We start from the raw sequence: 8524 nt of genomic DNA on the forward strand, positions 1-8524 counted from the left end.
ATAATTAACTCAAATATTAATAAGAAAAAATTTGGTAAAAATTTTAGAAATAAAAAACAACCAAGTTAAACGAGCCGGTGCCCTAGCGATGGGTAACCAGAGGGAAGTTGCGGTTCTCGCAACGAAGAGCCCTAGACCCAGGGGAAAAATTATAAAATAATTTATGGGACTCCAGAGAAGGGTTATTGAGGTTCCCATGGCATTATAATTCCAAGAAAATACCTAGAAAAAATTTCTAATCGGTACAGACAATTTTGACCCGTTAAGCCAAACGGAGGGCATTTTGGTCATTTCGCCTTCGGAAGTGATTTTTGGCCGACTTGTCCAGTTGAGTAAATAATTAATATGGCATAAAATATGAATAAAAATTACTAAAAATTAAAGTGAAAATGAGTAGAGAAGAAGAGAAAAGAAAAATGAGAATAAATGTCAATTTTGACATCATATGATGTCATCTAAGAGTTTCCCACCAATCACATTTAACCAACCATTTACTTAACTAATAAAAGAGACAAACAAAGATTAAAAAAATTAAAAAGCAAACAGCCATCACCCTCCTCCCCAAACCAGCCGAAACCCATGGTTTGCCCTAACCCTCCATTAACACACCATCAAGCTCCATTTCCTCTTCATTTCACCCTAAAACCCTAGAGACCTTTCACTAAAATTTGTCCTTGCATCTTGCAAAACCTTTTGGCAGCCAAGAAGAAGAAAGAAAGTGAAGTTTGGGGCTTGGAAAAATCTGCCTACAAGAGGTTAGTGCATATTTATACATAAACCTCTTTTAATCCATGATAGTGACTTGAAATAGGTGAGATTTTGTAACTTAAATGAATAAAAGTTGAGTGTATGCACCCCATGGATTTCGGCTGCCCTAAAGAAGGAATAGAATTGGGTGTTTTTGATTGACTTGGAATGAACTACAAATCAAGTTTAAAGTATATAAACAAAAGGATATTGATTTAGTTAGTTAACTAGGGTAGTTTGTACAAAACTATGAATTTGAGCTAGGGTTTAGGAGAGAAAATTTGACTTGGCTTATGAAATTGTTAAAGAACACTCTAATGGTCAATTAGTGACCATTTGAGGTAAATTGACCATAAATTGGACTGAAATATAGCATGGCAAAGTGAATGAGTATGCTGCCCAATAAGGGCAGCAGGGTGACTGAGATTTCAGTCCACTTGGACTACCATATCTTTGGCTGCATTGGTCCAATTGGTGTTTGGCCAATTGGACATGAAACTAGGCTTATAATGGCACATTTTTGCTGAAGAAACCATACCCAAAAGACCAAAGCAAGAGGACCAAAAGTTGGCCCCAATCCGGATACCCTGCAACAGCACCTGCAGAAATGACCAAATGAACAGTAACTGTTCATTTGGCCATAACTTACTGTAGATATGGTCAATTGACCTGAAATTTTTACAGAAACAAGTTAAGACATAGACAAACAACTTTCATGAAGGAACTTACCCCAAATTATGGCCAGAACCCATCCAACAAAGTGATTTCAGTCACTGTTCATGTTACTGTAGATATGGTCAATTCTGCAGATTGGCAATCCGGCCAGCTGTGGTTTTTGGGCCATATCTTGAGCTACAAAACTCCAAATGGAGTGATTCAAAAAAATAAATTCAACTAGACAAAATAAGGAACAACTTTCATGTTTGCCATTTCTTCAAATTCCCACTGCAACAGTGCTTAATGGAACAGTAAACTTATGCTACAAAAACTAAAATTTTCTGCCCTCTTGGTTTTAAGTTAGAAATGGTAATGGTGACCAATTCTAACAAGTTTTAAACGTGAAATGTGGTATGTTGGGAGTGCCAAAGTCAATGTACATATTGTCTATCCAAAAGTCAACATTTTTGTTGACCAATGAGGTGAATAGTAATACTAAAACTTGAAATTCACAAATTGAAGAATTTAAAAGTTTCAAATGCCCTAGTATACCTAACAAGATTAGTTTGGATAGTTTGGCATGCCAATAGGGTTCAGTTAGCAGTACTGCACATGGCAGTTTGCCATTCTGTGATTTTATGGCTTTTAGCCATTCTGACCTTGTATTGAGCTTTGACCTTGTGCCTGATGTTATCACAGCTTGTTAGCTGTTCTGTTGCACACCGGGAGATGCATATGTGACCGATGGTGTGACAGCCCGAGGTACTTGATACGCAGTGCCAGTTTACCCGTTATCCAGTCCAGTCATCTAGTGTAGGTTACTTGGGCAACCAAATGAATGAAAGTGGACAAAGATAATGAAATAATGGATACACCAATACCAAACAAAGAAATCATACACATTCTATACATACTTATTTTCTGCTATTTTCTTTTATTATACTATTGCACCACTAAGCATTATTGCTTAGCGTGTTGCTTTTGCCACGCGTAGGTACTGGAGATACTGATCGTGAGCCCAGTAAACCGCAGACTGGGTGAGTCCATCCTGCAGTTCTGCATAGTGTCCGTGTCACCTCACCACCTGCAGTGCATTAGTAGGACACTAGGTGTCATTTTGATATTTTGTAGCTAATTTTTACTTTCTCATATGTATTTGAACTTATGTAATGTATTCTGATGTTCATGTAAATAATGAAAGTTATGGCTATGAATGCAAAATTTGAGCATTTATTTATTGTTTGTATATGAGAAATGGATGTTTGAGAAATGAAAAGGTTATTGAGAACTGAAATTGATAAATGTTGTGGATATCTTGATATTGAGATTTTGTTGATGAATTGAAGTTGGGATTGTTTGGAAATTATTTGGAAGTGTTTTTAACAGGTTCCGAAGAACTGTTTTCTCCATTTTTAGCCGGTACTCTGCCGAATTTTCTTTAAAATATCTGGAACCTCAAATAAACTATAATTTCAATAAATGAACTATATTTCACAAATTATATTCAAAACTTTGACAAAAAAAAATTAATTAAGGTAAAATAGAGTGTGCTGGTATACCGTGTGACATAGCTTACTCGGATACACTGTAGCCGGGTAAGGGGTGTCACATTAAGTGGTATCAGAGCCAGGTTTAGGCGTTTCTGGGCCTAGATTGAGTCCATACCATGCATTGCATTTGTAAGAGTCGAGGTGACACTAATACAGATTTGTTTATCTTTCTTATTTTGAATAGAATATGGACCCTACATCACAGAGAGCAGTTGAGGAGGAAGTGGAGAGTCATGCTCCACCTGCAGCAGCTGAGACTGGGGGTATGGGAGAACCTGCTTCGCCAGCTCAAGCAGAGTCTGCTCAGCCTCCACAGGCAATGTTCCAGCAAATGGCCGATTTCTTTAGACAAATGGCCGGGGTAATGCTAGCACCACCACCACCACCAGCTCCACAGCAGAAATCACACCTGGAAAGGCTAAGAAAGTTTGGAGCAGTGGACTTTTTCGGTAAGAGAGAAGATGACTCTATTGCAGCCAAGAATTGGTTGAACAGAACAGGCAGAGTTCTAAAACAACTCCACTGCACTCCAGAGTAAAACCTGGAAGCTGCCATATCCTTGTTGCAAGATGATGCCTACGAATGGTGGGACACGGTATCCAGTGAAGTGCAGCCAGAAGCTATAACTTGGGACTTCTTTCTCTCAGAATTCAAGAAGAAATATGTGGGTACTGTATACCTGGAAGAGAGAAGAAGAGAGTTCATTAATCTGAGGCAGAGACAGCTATCAGTGGCCGAGTATGAGAAGGAATTCATCCGATTAAGCCGCTATGGAAGCGAGATAGTCCTAATGAAGCTGAAAGATGTAAGAGATTTGAAGAGGGACTAAATGACAACATAAAGATTCAGCTCACTGCCTTGGGAATTACAGAATTTAGTAAGTTAGTGGAAGCTGCAATAAGGGTTGAAAAAGTAAGAATAAGTGAGCAGACCAGAAGGGAGAGACAGCAGAAGAGGGGACCGGGTCAGTCTAGCTCATCTCCTGCACCTGGGAAGAAGTTCAGAGGTCCATCTGCACAGAGTTCGGGTCAGCTACAAGGTCAGGGTCAGTCTCAGGGGCCCAGGCCACAGTTCACCCCTAAGAGAGGTCAGTCCACACCATCAGTGGGCAGCTCTCCAGGGATGGGGTTCAGGGGACCAGCCCCAACATCTTCTGCATGTCCGCATTGCCTGAAATGGCACAAGGGGGAATGTTGGAGAAATGGCGGTGCTGCTAAGATGGGGTCGACAGAGCATCAGTTAAGGAACTGCCCACGTAGAACTACTACAGCTGCTCCAACACAAGCAGACAGACCTGCTCCTGCACCACAGAGGGGTAGAAAATCCGGTAAGTCTGAGGCTGTAGGACCATCACAGAGGCCTGCATCTGAGCCAGCAGAGAGACCTGACAGCAGACCACCTGCAAGAGCTTATGCTATTAGAGCTCAGGAGGAGCAAGATGCCCCGGACGTCATCAGGGGTACGTTCTCCCTCTACAATACACCTGTGCATGCATTGGTGGATCCAGGATCCACTCATTCATATATCTGTATTAACCTACTCGTAGAAAGGGGGATACTAGTAGGGGAGAGTGACCAAGACATTCTGGTCACTAATCCATTGGGTCACAGTGTAATGGTGAACAAAGTATATAAGGGTTGCCCGTTAAGGATTCAGGGGTATGAATTCTTGGCAGACCTGATTGAGTTGCCCTTCCACGAGTTTGACGTGATTTTGGGAATGGACTGGTTGTCACGTCATCAGGCAATAGTTGATTGCAAATTGAAGAGAATTTCTTTGAAAACCCCTGAGGGTAATGAGATCATTATTGTGGGGGAAAGGACAGATTTCTTGTCCAATGTCATCTCAGCCACAGTTGCAAGAAGAATGATGAGAAAAGGCTGTGAAGCCTACCTAGCACATGTGGTGGATACTAGGCAGGCTAATCCAAACCTGAGTGATATACCCACAGTAAGAGACTTCCCAGAAGTATTTCCTGAAGAATTGCCTGGTTTGCCGCCAGAAAGGGAAGTTGAATTTGCTATTGAGACCCTGCCGGGTACAGCACCCATTTCCATTGCTCCTTATAGGATGGCACCCACTGAATTGAGAGAGTTGAAAACTCAGTTGCAAGAGTTGCTTGATAAGGGATTCATACGGCTCAGTGTGTCACCATGGGGAGCTCCAGTGCTGTTTGTGAAAAAGAAGGATGGGACTTTGAGGCTTTGTATTGATTACCGGCAGTTGAATAAAGTGACTGTGAAGAATAAATACCCGTTGCCTAGAATTGATGATCTGTTTGATCAGTTGAAGGGAGCAGGAGTATTTTCTAAGATTGATCTCAGATCAGGGTATCATCAGTTGAGGGTGAAGGATGTAGATGTGCCCAAGACTGCATTCAGGACCCGATATGGGCATTATGAGTTTCTGGTGATGCCCTTTGGCCTAACAAATGCACCAGCGGCATTCATGGACCTTATGAACCGTATCTTCCATCCATACTTAGATCGGTTCGTAGTGGTCTTTATTGATGATATTCTGGTGTATTCCAAGACTAGGGAAGAACATGATGAGCATTTGAGGATTGTTCTGCAAACCCTGAGAGAAAAGAAGTTGTATGCTAAGTTGTCCAAGTGTGACTTCTGGTTAAATGAGATTGTATTCCTTGGACACATAGTGTCAGCCGATGGGATTAGGGTGGATCCCAAGAAAATAGAAGCAGTGATGGAATGGAAGCCTCCCAGAAATACAACTGAGGTCAGAAGCTTCTTGGGGCTAGCTGGGTATTACAGAATATTTGTGAAGGGATTTTCCTTAATAGCTGCTCTAATGACCAAATTGTTACACAAGAATGTCAGATTTGACTGGAATGACAAGTGTCAGACCAGTTTTGAGAAGTTGAAGGCTATGTTGACAGAGGCACCAGTGTTAACACAGCCAGTGTCAGGAAAAGACTTCATGGTCTACAGTGATGCCTCTCATAATGGGCTAGGGTGTGTATTGATGCAAGAGGGAAAGGTGGTCGCTTATGTTTCCAGGCAGCTAAGGCCACATGAACAGAATTACCCTACCCATAATCTAGAGCTTGCAGCAATTATCTTCGCACTGAAGATATGGAGGCATTACTTGTATGGTGAAAAGTGCTACATTTACACAGACCACAAAAGCCTGAAATATTTGCCAACTCAGAGGGAGCTCAACCTTAGACAGAGGCGATGGATTGAGTTCCTGAAGGATTATGATTGTGTGATTGACTACCATCCTGGGAAGGCAAATGTAGTTGCTGATGCTTTGAGCAGAAAGTCCATCACAGCTTTGAGATCATTGAATGCCCGTCTATCTTTGATTCGAGATGGAGCTATTTTGGCTGAGTTGCAAGTGAGGCCAAACCTGCTATAGCAGATTTTAGATGGGCAAAAAGTAGATGAAAAGTTACTGGCTATTATGAGCAAAATCCCAGAGGGAAAAGCAACTGACCATAAGGTGAAAACAGATGGGTGTCTGTATTACAAAGGAAGACTGTGTGTACCAGATAATGGGGAATTGAAGGCCAGTATTTTAAAAGAGGCACACACCAGTGTATATGCTATGCACCCAGGAAGTACAAAGATGTATCATGATCTGAAGCTTCAGTATTGGTGGCCTAGTATGAAGAAGGACATAGCTGACTACGTGACTAAATGCCTGACATGTCAGTAAGTCAAGGCAGAACATCAAGTTCCATTGGGTTTGCTACAGCCTATACGCATACCTGAATGGAAAAGGGATCGGGTCACCATGGATTTTGTAAGTGGTCTACCTCTCACCCGAAAGAAACATGATGCAGTATGGGTGATAGTTGATAGATTGACCAAGTCAAGACACTTTACGCGATTAGGGTGACTACTCACTGGAGAAGTTAGCAGAATTGTATATCAGTGAGATAGTTAGATTGCATGGAATTCCACTTTCCATCATATCTGATCGAGACCCAAGGTTTACATCGAGATTTTGGAAAAAGTTGCATGAGTCCTTGGGTACACAACTCCACTTCAGCACAGCTTTCCATCCTCAGACGGATGGGCAATCTGAAAGAGTAATCCAGGTAAACAATTGAAACCAATTAGATAAATACACATATTGAACTGAAATGATAACAATAACATGAAATATATGTCAGGTCCTTGAGGATATGCTGAGGAGTTGTGTCATCGAATTTGAGGGAAGTTGGGATAGATACCTCCCATCGCGTAGAATTTGCATACAACAATAGCTACCAAGCTAGCATCCAAATGGCCCCATATGAAGTAATTGTATGGGAGAAAATATAGAACTCCAGGTGTCTGGGTGAATTGGCGAAGACAAATTGGTAGGGCTGCACTGTGAAACAGATTGAGGAGAAAGTGAAACTAATCAAAGCCAATCGAAGGTTGCCTCGCATGCATGTAAATCATATGCCGACTTGAAGAGAAAAGAAATAGAATACACAGTTGGCGACAAAGTGTTCCTCAAGGTGTCACCGTGGAAGAAGGTATTGAGGTTTGGAAGGAAGGGTAAGTTAAGCCCTAGGTTCATTGGCCCATATGAAGTCATTGAACGTGTGGGTCCAGTGGCCTATAGGCTAGCTTTACCACCAGAGCTGGACAAGATCCACAATGTGTTTCACGTATCCATGCTCAGAAGATACCGCTCAGATCCTTCACATGTCATCTCCAGGGAAGAAATTGAAATACAACCGGATTTGACGTATGAAGAAGAACCTCTACGGATCCTGGCTCAGGAAGTGAAAGAGTTGAGGAACAAGCAGATTCCACTGGTGAAAGTGCTATGGAGGCACCACAACACCGAAGAGGCAACTTGGGAAAGTGAAGAGACGATGAGGCAACAGTTCCCTCAACTGTTTGCATCAGGTAAATTTCGAGGACGAAATTTAAATTAGAGGGGAAGAGTTGTAACACCCTCCCGGTAACTACTCCGTACATCCTGCTGTTCCGGTGACCAGTGTCGGTCCGGACAGCTATAATGTCCGGAAAAATATTTAAACTAAAGTGAGGGACCATAATTAACTCAAATATTAATAAGAAAAAATTTGGTAAAAATTTTAGAAATAAAATACAACCAAGTTAAACTAGCCAGTGCCCTAGCGATGGGTAACCAGAGGGAAGTTGCAGTTCTCGCAACGAGGAGCCCTAGACCCGGGGGAAAAATTATAAAATAATTTATGGAACTCCAGAGAAGGGTTATTGAGGTTCCCATGGCATTAGAATGCCAAGAAAATAACTAGAAAAAATTTTCAATCGGTACAGACAATTTTGACCCGTTAAGCCAAACGGAGGGCATTTTGGTCATTTCGCCTTCGGAGGTGATTTTTAACCGACTTGTCCAGTTGAGTAAATAATTAATATGGCATAAAATATGAATAAACATTACTAAAAATTAAAGTGAAAATGAGTAGAGAAGAAGAGAAAAGAAAAATGAGAATAAATGTCAATTTTGACATCATATAATGTCATCTAAGAGTTTCCCACCAATCACATTTAACCAACCATTTACTTAACTAATAAAAGAGACAAACAAAGATTAAAAAAATTAAAAAGCAAACAGCCATCACC

This window comes from Hevea brasiliensis, chromosome 4, assembly GCF_030052815.1.
Source record: "Hevea brasiliensis isolate MT/VB/25A 57/8 chromosome 4, ASM3005281v1, whole genome shotgun sequence".
Taxonomy (NCBI): Eukaryota; Viridiplantae; Streptophyta; class Magnoliopsida; order Malpighiales; family Euphorbiaceae; genus Hevea; species Hevea brasiliensis.